The sequence below is a fragment of the Solanum dulcamara genome, chromosome 2 (genome assembly GCF_947179165.1).
Source record: "Solanum dulcamara chromosome 2, daSolDulc1.2, whole genome shotgun sequence".
In the NCBI taxonomy this organism is placed as follows: Eukaryota; Viridiplantae; Streptophyta; class Magnoliopsida; order Solanales; family Solanaceae; genus Solanum; species Solanum dulcamara.
Window position 1 is genome coordinate 28769025 of NC_077238.1, and position 16380 is coordinate 28785404.

General features: G+C 38.2%; 1 pseudogene; it reads right to left on the minus strand.

The window, feature by feature from the left end:
- Positions 1–16054: 16054 nt before the first annotated feature.
- On the minus strand, positions 16055–16173 carry LOC129881248 (5S ribosomal RNA; annotated as a pseudogene).
- Between the last annotated feature and the right edge of the window lie 207 nt (positions 16174–16380).

Genomic DNA, 16380 nt, shown 5'->3' on the forward strand with positions numbered 1-16380 from the left:
AGGGTAGATGGCTTGTTTGGTGAATTACAAGGAGCAAGCTAACTTTCTAAGATTGACCTCCATTCCAGTTATCATAAATTGAGGGTAAGAGCATGTGATATTCCCAAGACGGCCTTTCGGACAAGGTATGGTCATTTCGAATTTTTAATAATGTCGGTTGGGCCGATAATGCTCCTCTATAATTATGGATTTGATGAATCACATTTTCAAGCCATATTTGCATATCCTTATAGTGGTGTTTATTAATGACATCTTAATTTACACTCGAAATAAGGAAGATCATATGGGTCACTTGAGGATTGTGTTGCAAACATTCAGGGAAAATAAACTATTCGCTAAATTTAGTAAATGCGAATTTTGGCAAAGAGAGGTTGTATTTCTTGGCCATGTGTTGTCCGTTGATGGGATTAAAGTAGATCCAAAGAAAATGGAGGCAGTTAAAAATTAGCCTAGACCATTATCTCCTTCTAACATTAGAAGCTTCTTGGGCTTAGCCGGATACTACAGAAGGTTTGTTGAAGGGTTTTCATCAATTGCTTCGCCTTTAACTAAGTTGACACAAAAGAATGCAAAATTCCAATGGTCGGAAGAATGTGAGAAAAGTTTCCAAATATTGAAAGATTGTCTTATGTCAGCTTCTACTTTGACATTGCCAGAAGGTTCAGATCGGTTTGTTGTTTATTGTGATGCTTTACATGTTGGTTTGGATTATGTCTTCATGCAATACGGTAAGGTTATAGACTATGCCTCTAGGCACCTTAAAGTACATGAAAGAAACTATCCAACCCGTGATCTTGAACTTGCGTCGGTTGTGTTTGCATTGAAAATTTGGCATCATTATCTTTATGAGGTGCATGTTGATGTGTTTACCGACCACAGAAGCTTGCAATATGTGTTTATTCAAAAGTATTTAAACCTTAGGAAAAGGAGGTGGGTTGAACTCCTAAAAGATTATGACATGAGTGTATTCTACCATCCAGGTAAGGAAACTATTGTAGCCGATGCTTTTAGTCGGTTGTCTATGGGTAGTGTTGCACATGTTGAGGAAGGTAAAGGGAATTGGTCAAAGAGTTCCATAGATTGGCATATTTAGGTGTTTGTTTGGTTGATTCCAATGATGCAAGCATTCTTATACATTATGTTTCGAAATCATCTCTTACGGTAGAAGTCAAGGCCAAACAAGACAATGATCCAACTTTGGTCGAATTGAAAAAGTCGGTTGCCGAAAAGTCCATTGAGACTTTCTCCCTAGGAGAAGATGGGGTACTACGTTAGCAAGTTCGGTTATGTGTTCTGAATGTTAATGGAATAAGAGAGTAATATTGAATAAGGACCATAGTTCTCGATATTTAATTCATCCGGGATCCACTAAGATGTATCGTGACTTGAGGGAAGTGTATTGGTGGAATGGCATGAAAAAGGGCATAGCAGAGTTTATGCCTAAGTTTCCTAATTGCTAACAGGTGAAAGTTGAACATCAAAGGCCGGGAGGTCTAGCTTAAGAAATCGAAATTCCACATATGTATGATCTCCCAACTATGTTATGACTTGAATTTATATTTTTAAATGCATTGGTAAATATGATTTTTTTCATGACTTTATTCCAACTTATCATGTGTTTTACTTGACCTTTGCATTTCATGATTTATGTTGCATGTCACGCCCTCATACTTAGTACATTCGAACGTATTAATGCATACTTTTTTCCTACTCTCATACTGTAAGGGTTGAGGTTGACAATACTTATCGTCCTCAAAACTAGTAGGCGTTCCTATACCAAGGTGTTGTGGTGAGTCCTCATTGACCGGGGACTAGTTTCAAGTTACTTACTATTTTCTTGTCAAAACAATTTTTCTTATGTTGTGTATTGAGGGTGAGCTAAGGACATGTCTTAGCGCCTGGACATACTCATGTTTGGAGGTATCACGTTAGATATATGTTTGAGTCTATATTGTCATAAGACATTTTTAGATTTCTATTCATGGTTTTAGACTCTCTTATGATGTTTCCACTTTTATATTAACCTTATGTATGCTTATTATATGTACAAAAGTCTTGGTTGGACCCTTTTGGGGTTTCGATCGCCGTGTTACGACTAGACCCTAGGTCGAGTTGTGACATTCTCACCTTCTGTAAGATATCAAGCACCGAATCGAGGCCCAACTAGGTCATCTTACACACTTTGAACCAACCAACCAGACACCTACATTGCCTCCCATACAAGGCCACAAACGGCTCCATCTCAATACTTGAGTAGTTGCTATTAGTATAGGAAAACTCGATGAGTGGTAGATGATCATCCCAACTCCCTTTGAACGCTAATATACAAGCTCTTAACATATCCTCTACTTTTTGAATTGTCATATTGGCTTGCCCATCACTTTGAGGATGGAATGCAGTGCTTAACTTTACTTTAGTACCGACACCCATTTGAAATGACCTAAATAAGTGAAAAGTGAATTGTGTACAACGATCCAAAATAATTCACTATAGAACACTGTGCAACCTTACCAACTCCCAAATATACAAGTTAGCATAATCTTCAGCACTATAGAAAGTCTTGATCGGTAGGTAGTGAGCCGACTTAGCCATTCTATCAATAATTACCCAAATTGAATCATGACGTTTCCGATATGAGATATACCCACTACAAATTCTATATTCACATATTCCCACTTTCAAATAGGAATTTCAATATCTTGTGCTGGTGCACCAAGACTTTGATGTTCGGCTTGCACTTGTTTGTAATTCAGACATATAGACACGAATCTTGCTATGTCCTTTTTCATGCGACCCCAAAAATACAACTCTTTCTAATCTCGATACATTTTTGTTGAACCGAGATGAATAGAGTATGAACAATTATGAGCCTCCACAAAGATTAAGCTCCTTAGGCTATCCACATTCGTTACACATAACCTACCTTGATAGTATAGTACCTCATCTACCCCTTGCGAAAAGGCATCTACTTTCTTTTCTTTCACCACCTTCTTTACCTACACGAACATTGGGTCAAGGTATTGTTTCGACTTAACATCCACCACCCAAAGGGATTCGTACCCGATATGAACAAACATACCACCATCACTGGTACCACTGAACTTCATCCCTAATCTAGGTAACTAGTGAATATTTTTTACAAACTCTTTCTTCCCTTCATCAACATGGGCCATACTACCCATAGACACACTACTAAGTACATCGGCACCTGTATTTACTTTACTCGGATGATAATGCACACTCATGTCATAGTCCTTGAGGATTTTTAGCCACCTCCTTTGCCTTCTATTGGGTTCCTTTTGGGTGAACACATATTGGAGACTTTTGTGGTTGGTGAACAGATCTACATGTACCTCATAGAGATAATTCCACGAAATCTTTAAAGAAAAAACAACGACCACTAACTCAAGGTGATGGGTAGGATAGTTACGCTTATGCACTTTCAATGGCCTAGAAACAGAGGCTATAAACACACCATTTTGCGTCAAGACTTAACCCAAACTATACTTCAAAACATCACAATAAACTGCAAGCCCTTCTAATCCCTCCAACAGAACCAAAATAGGAGCGGAGGTAAGTCGATCCTTCAAAGTTTAGAAACTCTTTTCTCACTCATCCTTCCATATGAACTTTTCCTTCTTTTGAGTCAATGTTTTCATAGGAGATGAGATAGTAGAGAACCCTTCAATGATCCTTTTGTAATAACTGGCTAACCACAAAAAACTCCTAATGTCCAAAGGAGACAATGGTCAAGACCATTTCTTGACCACCTCAGTTTTTATAGGGTCAACCTTGAACCCATCACCTGACATATGTGGCCAAGAAATACCACCTCCTTCAACAAAAAATCAATTTACTAAATTTGTATAATAATTGTCTATCCCTCAAGGTTTGGAGCATAACACTCGAATGGTTCTTATGTTCTTCCTCATCCCGAGAGTAAATTAAGATGTCATTAATAAAGACCACAAGAAAAGTATCAAGGTAGGGTTTGAAAACCCTATTCATTAGGTCCATGAACACTTTTGGGCATTTTTCAAACCAAAAGACATCACTAAGAACACAAAGTGTCCATACCTCATTTGGAATGCCATCTAGGCAATTTCACACTCCTCACACTTAGTTGGTGATAGCTGAACCTAAGATTGATCTTGGAGAAATGACTTGCCCTCACAATTCATGAAAAATTTCATCTATCCTAGAAATTGGGTACTTCTTCTTAATAGTCACCTTGTTTAATTGATGGTAATATAGGCACATCAAAAGAGACCCATCCTTCTTTCTCACAAATAACAAGGGAGAACCCCATGGTGAAATACTTGGCCTTATGATCCCCTTTTCTAGCAAGTATTTTAATTGTTCCTTCAACTTCTTTATTTGTGATGAGGACAGTCAATATGGAGGAATAGAGATAGATTAAGAATCGGGGAGGAGATTGATATTAAAATAAATTTTGCCTTGCGGGAGGGACATCGGGAATATCATCAGTAAAGACATTGGGAAACTCATTAACTATGGGAACTAACCTAATGGAAGGACATTTGGAGTCGACATGCCTAACCCTCAAATTATGGTAAATTCAACACTTAGAAATCAAATTTCAGGCCTTAAGACACGCAATAAACCAATCCTTCACTACCGAATCATGATCCTTTCATTCAAGAATTGATTTATTTGAAAATTGAAACTTGACTCAATGAGTCCTACAATCTATGGAAGTATAAGATTCATGTAACCAATCCATCCTAAGTGTAAAGTCAAAATCTACCCTGTTAATCTCAATGAGATCACAACAAACAAATTTATGTATGATAGACACGGGACAACCTTTATAGACTTTTCTAGCAAAAACCAACTCACTAATGGGGTAGACACCAAATAAGGCTCAACAAATATTTTGGGTACCACATCAAACATATTACCTAAGAATGGAGTAACAAACAACAAATTTGCACCCAGATCTAACAATGCATATACATCAAAAGCAAAGATCTAACATACTGGTAGCAATAATTGGTGCCTCCTAAACCTTTTGCTACCAATGCAAAGCATAGAAAGGGTTTATGCGTTGTCCACCTTCTTAAGCTTGTTGATTATGAGGAATTTAGTCTTGAGGCCTACCACAACCACCACCTCTACAATCTCGAGCATAATGACCCAGTTTTAAATACTTGAAGCATGCATTGGAGATGATTAAGCATTCGCCTTTGCGAGTCCTTCCATTTTCTTGCTAGTGGGGCAATCTTGAACACCAACATTCTCTTTTGGGACCATTGGGTTAGCACCCTTTTCCTTTTTGAACCTTTGAAGAGGAGTATTAGTGGAACCATATCCCATAAACTGTTCCCCACCTTGGCCTTTGCCCTTGTTACCATAACCAAACCTTTGAGGGTTGAACCCTACACCATCTACTCTAGACCTCTTAAACCCTCTTCACCTCTCCCTCAACTTTTCTTCTTCAATTTCTTCTATATATTTCATTAGTTGGGATATGTCCATCTCTTTGACCAACATGGCTGTTTTTCATTCATTGGAAATCAAGCTAGAGACACCGAAAATGAACTTGCTCATCTATGTCCTTTTATCGGAGAAAATTAAAAGAGCATACTTAGACAACCTAGTGAATTTGAGGGCATACCCCCTCACACTCATACTCCCTTGACGTTGGTTGATGAACTATTTGATCTTGGTCTCCCTTAGCTCCAATGGAAACAAGCGGTCTAGGATGGCACCCTTGAATACTTCCCATCCTATCGGCCCCATATTCTCATCCCTTTTAATTGTCACATCCTTGAGTTGATAGGCCACTAGCTCGGTCTTCTCATTTGGAGATACACCTATGATAGCCACAATTTAGTATACCTCATAAATGAACTCTATATGGTCCTTATTTGTTTTGAAACCATCAAATTTAGGTGGATTCAACCTTTTTAAGTCCCAAATCCTAGAAGCCAGATTTTACTCTTGAGGAGGAGGAACACGTAGATTACCATGGTTAGTTATGGCTTTAACCAATAATGTGAAGTTATTACTAAACTCTTCATGGGTTACCTCTTTCTCATGATGGGGAACATCAGGAACCGGAGGAGATTCGTCCTTATCATCAACCCTTACTATTAGAGGTTCCCTTCCCCTAGGCATTATCTAATGAACACAAAATGGTTTGTAAGTTAAAGGAAGTCTTAGGACACTCTAGAGCATGACATGAATTTGAAAGAAGTGAAAACATTCCTAAACGTCCCATAGTCTCCTATTCATAGTTGTGGTGCACTTTACAACAATGAACAAGACCTTATTTGATTTACATGTTAGACTCTGAGGAGCATTTCAAAACCTCGAGCTCTATTACTATATTTTTCATGACCCAAGCCTTAGGACTTGACATGACACGACAAATCAGATACCCTGAGGTACCATACCCAAGCCTATTTGCATTCATTAAGTTCTTCATCGGTAATTCCATTAATAATGAGCAGAAGGAAAAGAAGTTATTGGGACTATTGTAAAGACAAGATAACATATAGAAATTAACCATATCAAACACACCATGTTTTTTCCTACAATACCTCTACTAATTTAGACTTGGTGGAAGGCTAAGATATGTCCCTATCTCACGCTCAAATTAAAGTCAAAAGTACCAAAAGTAATTAAATATTCTACACATGACATAAGCTAGAAAACATAGGACTATTGTTCCCAAAACATGGGAATTCACCAAAATAGTAGTAGCATTCAACTATTGAACTTAGCCATAGGGAGGAGAGTGTGGAGCAACACCGGTCCCTACATGGTGATATCATGGAGGTAAAAGTATTCGTTAGTACTTTGAATGTACTAAGTATGTGAGTACGCAATTAAATGAAGAACAATAAGACATTTATAAGAAAAATACATAATGAATGCATACATGGGAAATCATCATATGTAACCTTAAAATATTTATTTTCTGGGAAGATGACTATAACTAACATTTAAGACTATGCCAGTTATTATATGGAATCAAACATAACCCCCTATGTTGGCATGGGAAGAATTCTTGTCGGGTAGAACTTCGTCAACCTTAATCATTTCTTTCACTTTAACTATAAGGGCTAATTGTTGATCCACTAGCCTAAATAGCCTACAAGGGCTCCTATGTTGACTCATAGATTTTGCAACATGAGAATTTACATATAGAGTCCCCATCTACATGCTACATTCGGTGCTAGGTAATTCCCATGGAATAACATTTGAATATCATAATAACATAAACATTTATATAACTTTAGTTATTAAACCATCATTCAGTGGAATAGCTCATTAAAACCTTTCGTTTGATTAAAAGATGTGAGAATTATCTTTTCACACTAAATCCTTTCTTTAGGTAAGAAGTCCTTTCATCATCATCCAATCATTGCATAAGAATCCCTTAAACATAACATTTGCTTTCATAAAACCTTTATTTGCAGTCTAAGCTATCAAATCAACTTTGTTTCAATCATAATGAAACTAGGTGAGTTCACTTAATTCAATCTTCAAACATATTTAAAATAATACTACCATGCACAAGTTTGATGGAAATGCTTCAATTGAAATATATTTAAAAAACCCACCAAAATACTTCAAAGCTACTTTCATGCTTTTATAAGAAAATTTGATGAATCATTCATTTCAAAAAATTGAGATTCAATATATTTATATCAAAATAGGTAAATAAGCCTCAAATAAACTATAATATATGCAATTGGAATCATTATATAAAAGTCCATAAGATTTCATTATTTATAATTGAATTACTAAGTTGAGAAAATATTTGGGCTCCATGGGTGAAAGAACCCATGGATGAAACCCACATACCTTGGGGAAACAAAATCTCTAATGAAAGCTTGAGAAGGAATGGAGACAAGAAGATGCCTTTAGATGAAACGCTAACTTGGTTTGAAACTCATGGGATAATTTGAGAGGAGAGGATTTGTGTTGGAGAAGTTAGTGCGAAAGACATGAGGGATTTGGAGGGTTTAGGATCTTTTGGTTGGGGAATTATTGTTACACCCCGTACTTTGGTACCTTGGAATACTTCGTAAGCTACTTAAGTTTCGGGGAAGGCTCTTAAGGTTCTTAGAAGTCATCATGTGAGCCGGATAATCTACGACACTATCAAACGACTCCAAGGAAAGGAGAATGTGATACCCTATAGTAGAGAAGGTTGGAAATAGAGTCATAAGAATCCAGAAGGAATTGGAGGCCAAGTAATCAGTTGTAGGACTCGATTTACCTACGTAAGCTACTAATTTAGAAGTCTTATACACTTGAGTTGCTTAAGTACATACCAAGATTACGTAACATGGATTACATAGGCTCCTAAAATAAGATGAGATTATGAACCCACGAGGAAGGGGAAAAGACGACACGTGGCAGCCAATGGAGGAGCGACATGTGGCAGCACCTCAAGTAAGCAGGTTATGCAACTACTTAGGGTCAAGTAGGTGATGCAGCTTCTTGGGGGTGGTGGACCCCACTGCCACATGGTAGCCCCTAGTTGGCAGCATGATACGATGGCCAATTATGGCTCGACACGTGTCACCCTAAGGTGCTGACACGTGTCATCTCCAAGGAAGCCCATATATACATGTTAAAAATACTCTTAACTTCAGTTAATTATCAAAAAAACTGCAGCAAAGCACCAAAAACTTCAGCAACACAAAGAAATGAAAATCCTAAGCTAAGAGAGAAAAGTGTGGCGGCTAGGAGGAAAAAATAGGTAAGTCCCAATTTTGTTCCGTAAATTAATTATACAGCATATAAAACAATGATATGGAGGTATTATAAGTATAAAATCACGACTTAGTGCAGCCAAAATGGACAGCAAACAGTCCACACAGTTTCAGTGCGACTAGAGAAGTTCCGAGGTGAGGTTTGGTGAGTTTCGGCAAATTTCGGGTAAGGTAAGACTTCTTCTTTAAATTTGGACTTTATGAGGTTGTTATGTAGTGTATCATCTACCTTTTATACTGATAGAAGTATAAAAAAAGTCGTGGAAATGCTTGACGATAGAAATAATCGAAAGTGAAATCATCGTAGTTAAATTGTAGACGAAATGGGGTGTTGTGCGTGTGGGATGATGCTGCAGGTGTGTGGTGATGTGTTTCAGGCCCTAAATTTATGTTAAAAGGGGTGTGGGTGCTTCTGGTTTCATCCACACGACCCCTCGTTTCATATAATTAAAGGTTTTGCGAAACAAAGACTAGAAACCCTATTTTGGTATTACAATTTTTAGTAAGTTGGGTGGAGTTTATATTGTGTAATGTTGCCATGTTTTACTTGTATATGAGCTGCAGGTTGTTGTTTTTGGTTGGATGTAGTAATCAGGTATGTAATTGGGAATTCAGATAGGGCATATTATAGGGGAGATACTGCCCAATTTCCGGTAACTCTTTAAATGAGTTAAGGAACTAGTCAAAGAGGCGAGCGAGGAATTGAGTTATGTGAATAATAAGATGCCACTAAAGGCACTGAAAAGTTTAAGGTTGTTGATACTCTCCTTGCTTCCATGTTAAATAAGTTTGGAGGACAACGACATGGATGTGATTAAAAGAAGTCCATACGAGATATGTGAAGCTTTCTTTTGGCGTGTTTTTGGAATAAGTATGTAAAGCTTATTCCTTCTCTTGGCATGTCTTTGGCATAAGTAGGTAAAGCTATTCTTCTTTATTTTGGCATGTCTTAGATATAAGTTATGAATGGTTTGTATATAGAACTTAGGCATAATTCCATTCATAAAGCTCTGAGTACAGTCCATAATTCTTATCCACTTCGTAATGGTAGAACTCCTGTAATAGTTGAGCTATTGCCTTTTTAAGGATTCTATATGATAAAAGGTAATATATGTAGAGCCTATTGACTCGTGTTCACTTCTAAATGCTAAGGTGCTTAAGGTAGCTGAGATATCACCCCCGAGCCTTCTGTACAGGAAATAGTAACTGGATGCATGAAAAGCAGGAACTATAACTCCTATTGATTTCTTAATACCAAAGTTCTTGAAGTAGTTGAACTACTACCCTCGAGTCCCTATATGATGAATACTAATTAAATGTATGAGCTCCCGTGCCTATGAACTCTATAATGACAAGTATTTCTGATTGCATAAACCATAAGGTATTACCTCAATAAAAGTCTAGGACTTTTGAGACTCCGTCAATATGGCCCCTAATGGCAGGTAGAGGATACGTGAGATGATGATCATTTTGATCCTCAAATGATAGTCCATGACGATTGTTATACCGAGTCTCAGATGATGAGCTAATTGCATATAGTTCCTCGTTACTCTACTCGTGCAGTCTATTAATATATCACTCACCGCGTCCCATGAAGGGCCGGGCAGGATAAACTCACCGCGTTCCATGAAGGGGCGGGTATGATAAATTTACCGCATCCGATGAAGGGTTGTGTTACACCCCACCCTTTTTAAACTCAGAATGTCTCATAAGTTCCTTGGACATTATCATGTGAGCCGGATACGCTACGACACTATCAAATGGCTCTAAGGAAGGGAGAATGGGACACCCTGTGGTAGGGAAGATTGGAAATAGGGTCAAGAGAAGTCGGAAGGAGTTGGAGGCCAAGTAACGAGTCGTAGGACTCGACTAATCTACGTAAACTACTAAGTTAGAAGTCGTACATACGTGAGTTACTTGATTACATACCAAGGATTTCATAATCTCTTAAAGTGAGACGAGATTACGAACGAGATTACGAACCCACGAGGAAAAGAAAAAAATTCGCGCGGCAGCCAATAGAAGGGTGACACGTGGCAGAACCTAAGCAGGCAGGTGACCCACCTTCTTGGGGCCAAGTAGGTGACCCACCTGCTTGGGGGAGGTTGGCCCCACTGCCACGTTGCAGCCCCTCCTTGAACATGTAGGTGCAGTGGCCCAATAGGGGATGCACACGTGTCACCTCTTGGGGATGAAACATGTCACACCCTAAAGCCACATATACATGTTGATATATATCATATACTTCAGTTTTTCATCAAAAGAACATCAGCCAACATAGAGAAAAAAAACGTGAGAAAGAGAGATAGGGAGGCAGCCATGGCATTTGAAGTTTAAAGGTAAGTTTCTCAATTTTCTCTCCGTGAATTAATTATATACGACGCTCCTAAAATATGTGGAGGTGTATATATGTATATTACGATGCTTACGGAATAATATTTTTAGTTCTACACTTGGAAAACTAAGAGAAACTTAAAGAGAAAACGCTAGTTAACAAACCCGTTTTTGGAAGGGATAGTGATTAGTAATATTGGTATAACTTCTTGTGTATAGCTTCGTTTCGGGTATTCAATATGTTTTGGAAAGGTATTTCATAGTTCTATAACTTTCATTTAGACTCCAAAATCCATTTTTACTTTTATAAGCTCGAAAATGGGTGATGAAATGTAGAGGAAGTACTGTCCAGATTTTGGTTTTGGAAATCTTACACGGACTGCTGTTGGTGTTTCGGTTATATATTTTCGTACAAAATTATTGTAGGAGTAATTCAAAATTGTTTGCGACCTTGATACACATGTCTATAACTTTCATTAGGACACAAATCCTATTTCCCTCAATTACCCCTCCGAAACTAAGCGACAATATAAGACAGTGGGCTGTCCAGATTTCACATTTTGGATAGTTTTGGCGAGTTTGACAAGTTTAATGTAAGGTAAGACCTTTACTTTTAAATTGGAGTTTATGGTATTGTTATATGGTGTATTATACCCCTTGTATGCTGCTGGAATTTTAAGAATGTATTATAAATGCTCGACGTTCGAAATAAACTAAATTGGAATCGCAATAGTTAAATTGTTGTCGAAGGATAGTGTTATCCGTGTGAGGTGGTGATTCAGGGGTTTGATGTGTTGTTGCAGGGCCTAAATATATTCTAATGTGGGTTAGGGTGCTTCTAATTGAATCCACATGACCCCTCGTTGCATATAATGAAAGGCGTTACAAAATAAAGGATAGACACCCTATTGTGCTACCGTATCTTTGAATAAGTCGTTCGGAGTTTATGTTTTATATTGTTGGCCCAAATTGATGCAGGTTGTTGTTGTTGGTTGGCTGTAGGTCTTAGGGACCTAATTGGAAATTTTGATAGGACACATTATAGGGGAGGTGCTGCCCAATTTTTGTCGACGCCTTAGCGAATAACAGAACTAGTCGGGGAAACGACTAAGGAAATAGATTCCATTAATACTAAGATGTAACCTAGGGTGATGGAAAGTAAAAGGCGTTGATATTCATACTACTTTCATGTTGAATAGGTTCAAAGGACGGCGAGGCAAGCAGGATAAGGAATAATTCAGACAAGGTATCTAAAGCTTTCTCTTGGCATGTTTTGATATAAGTTCGTACAGCTATCTTTCTTTCCTTTTGGCAATGTTTAGCCTTAAGTGAATTGTATATGAAGTGCGGGTATAATTCCATTCCCAGAATTCCGAGTACGCCTCATAACCCCTATCCATTGTTCAGTATTAGAGTTTCTATGAAGATTAAGTATTGCCTAGTAGGGCTTCTATGTGTCATAATTTAAAGTGTGGGAAGCTATCTCTCATTTTCATTAAGATGTATTAGATACGAAAATGAGGTTACAATGCCATAGTGGTTCACCGAGCCTCGTGAAGGGCCGGGTACGAAATATGTATATGAAGATCACCTGAAGGAAAGTACAGACTATATAGAGCTTATTCTCTTTCTTCTTGTGGGGCATGTCCTTATCTTAGTTGTAAGTTGAGTCTGATCTGAACTCCGAGGTAACTCCATTCTTAAACTTCTCTTAATTACTTCTGAATATTAAACTCCTATAGTAGTTGAACTACTTTCCCTGAAAACTTTTATACGTTAAAGAGGTAACAAATGTACAAGCTCTACAACCTAAGGACTATAAGGTAATAAGTGTTTCTGATTCCATAAATGATTTGGCCCTATGTTAATACATGTCTAGGGCCTCCGAGATTACTTTTGAGACAACCCATAATGGCATTTAAGGGACACTCGAGATGACTACACCGTTACTCGGGTTCTCAAATAAAAGCTTAACTTTCTTATTCTGTCGAGTCTCTGATAATGATTTAAATTGCATATAGTTACTCACTACTCTACTCATGTATATTGTAACACTTCTTTCCCTGAGTCCCGGGCCAGGATATGTTCTCAAGCACAGTTCATTGCATTATTCCCTTAGTCCCTCTATAGAGGGCGAGGATACGTGTATAGATATATGATGATGTGTTGTAATAAGGTGGTGATGGCACTGGGGCCATGATGGTTTTACAGAGGTGATTCACCAGACCCCCGAAAGGGACGGCTTTTTAAATGACTCGAATATGCATGTTTTTGTAATTCACAAAGTACAGGTATAGGTTTCTGAATTGATATCTTATCCCCTGTTTCTCTATCTTAGATATGCTTCCAGTTGTATTATATTATGTTTTACATAATCAGTACATATATCGTACTAACCCCCTTTCTTGGGGGGCTGCGTTCATGCCCGCAGGTACAGATACAAATTTTGGGAGTCCGTCAGCTTAGGATTCCATGCAGCTGAGTTGGAAGAGGCTCCACTGTATCGGGGCCTAGTTTTTGATACTATCCACAAATGTATAAAAATTATTTCATCCATTCATGGGTACGACGGGGGCCCTGTCCCGCCATATGTTGTCATTTATATGTTTAGAGGTCTGTAGACATGTATATGTGGGTTGTATATGTCTGTTTGGTTCAGCTGGGTTTATATGATATATTGTACATGTTGTTATGTTATGGCAGCCTTATCGGCTTGCGTGCCCTGTCATGTTGTGATACAAATAAAAAGTGCTATATATATGTAAATGTTATCGCCAGTGGGGCTCTGTTACATTATATTGTTTTATTTACAGTTCAATGTGACCACAGCTGATAGATATGTGTATGGGGGGGTCTAGGTCGGACCCCAGTCGCGACCTACGGGGTTGGGTCGTGATAGAAGTGGTATCAGAGCAGTTCATCCTCGGAGTGTCTGCAGACCGTGTCTAATAGAGTCTTGGTTATCGATGTGTTGCACGCCACATCTATAAACAGGAAGCTATAGGATATTTAGGATGTTACTTTTCTTCTACATCTGAGATCGTGCTTTAGATCCGAGTCATAGGAAAATTCCTTATACTAACATTGGATCATAACAGAAGGACGACACCCACAGAAGGAAGTAATTAACGACATGGAAAGTTATGAAGCATGCAGGTAAGTGAAGTAAAACCACGAAAGATATCCGTCGGGTAAGGTATTAAAATGTAAAGTTGAAACCTAAAAGAAAAGTAGACAGAAAGTGCAACAGATGTAGTTTGGAGTTGGACATATGAGGTAAGTCCAGTATTTTTATATTATTATTGATGTTGAAAGCCTTGTGTGGCTGCGATATGAGATGACATTGAAAGCCCTGTATGGTTGTGATATGATATGTATATATATATATGTTGGCCCTGTGAGGCATTGTTGGTATTTTTTGCGTGCAGGTTTTGAGATAGTAAGAAGTGTAGAGGAAACTTTGCCGAACTTTTCCCAGAACAAGGAAAAGGGAATAAAACGTAGTTTTATAACATGTCTTGGAAATTGATACCGAGTACCCATATTATGCTAAAGTAAAGTTGTAAGAGGTACTCTTCATGTCGTCAATAAGGGACACCCTCTTTACTTAGGGAAGGTTATTTCGAAGAAACAAAAGTCTGTCTGAGCAGTACAGTTCAGACCGCAGTATCTCCAACCGTAATTGTGTTGTAGAACAACAAAAGAGAAGCTCAGGTTGAAGGGTAAGATGTCCAGTAATTGAGATTCACTCTTTTAAAGGTACCAAGCCCCCAACTCCTATTGTAAATTAGATGAGTTATTCATAACTCGAGGGTAAACTCGGAAGGGGACCAGGTAGGTCAAGTATTAACAAAAGTACTATGATGTTTAAGAAATTTTGGTTTCTTCCAACAATGGTTGGAAAATGATTTATGGTAACATTTTATAGTTTTCCACCGACTAATTGGGAAAAGAACTCCTAACGGAAGCATCTCAGGGAGATGTCAGGGACGAATACAAATTAAAAAGGGGATATGTAAGTATGAATTGAACAGTGTGATACGAGTATGCAGGGACAAAGTGGAACCACTAGTAAGACGCATTTAGTACGTGTTGACTATGTTAAAGGCCTGCGTTGAGAATGCAGTAAGAGCATGGGGCTTAAGATTAAAAAAATGAAATGAAAAATGACGCATGTACACAACGTCGCCCCGAAAATAGTGGAACGCTTAAGGGACGAGGATGACAAACTTAAGGAATAAATGGCGCAACTCCTATTCTCCCCAAGAAACACATGATATAGGTTGGGATAAAGCTACTACTCCAAGAAAACCTTACCGTCGGAATATTAGCACTGCCTAGTTGGAATTGAAACGACTACAACTACAAAAAAAGGAAAGTATGAGTTCCCTCTAAAGGGGGGAAGTTAATGAGAAAATGGCAAAAGTAAGATGAAGGCAATCGATATGGGAATATATTTAAGATGGACGTCTAAACATCAACAAGATATCTTACCAAACCAAGTTAGAAAGGTCCGGAAGCTACCAATAATTGGATAGAAGCCAGAATGCTACATAAGGCAGCGTTAGGAAGTTTTTGACGAGACCCTGACTGACATAACACTAGAAGGCAGCTGCGGATAAAAACAAAAGAGAGCAACCATGAAAGGATATCAAACAACTTAAGAGAAATTACGAAGGATAATGACACCATGCTAGACCAAAAGCCAAAATGTTGGGTATAGAGTTAGTCGCAAATGATGTTGCGATAGCTAAATAATTAAAGAAAAAGGAATAGAAAGCCTTTTGTGGTAGAAAATGAGGAGAACACAAAGTAAATAAAGGATTGTGGAGCTAAAGATCTATGACGATACTGTATGCAAGATAACAGACGAAAGGACAGGGCAAAACATAAAGACTCACGAGACAACGCTGAGGTAAATTGGGAGCTAAGTTGAGTGCCCCACCCATTATGGTAAGGATTACAATGAAACGCAACACGAAGACTTCCCAGGGAGTCACCCATCCCAATATTACTCTCGCCCCAGCACGCTTAACTTTGAAATTCAAATGGAACTTAATATGTTAGTTCTGGTATGATCACACGAGACAGAAGCATCTGACTAGTAACGGAGAAACGAGATGATATTATGTACCCAGAGTATTATAAGATACAGTAAAGAAAATCGTAACAAGGTCTTAAGAAAAACAAGAACGATTAGCTATTTGCTAACTGATGACACACTTGAATGCCACAGCTCTTCAACATAGAACTAGTTAATGAGAGAAAAAACGCAGAATGGCTATATAGGCCA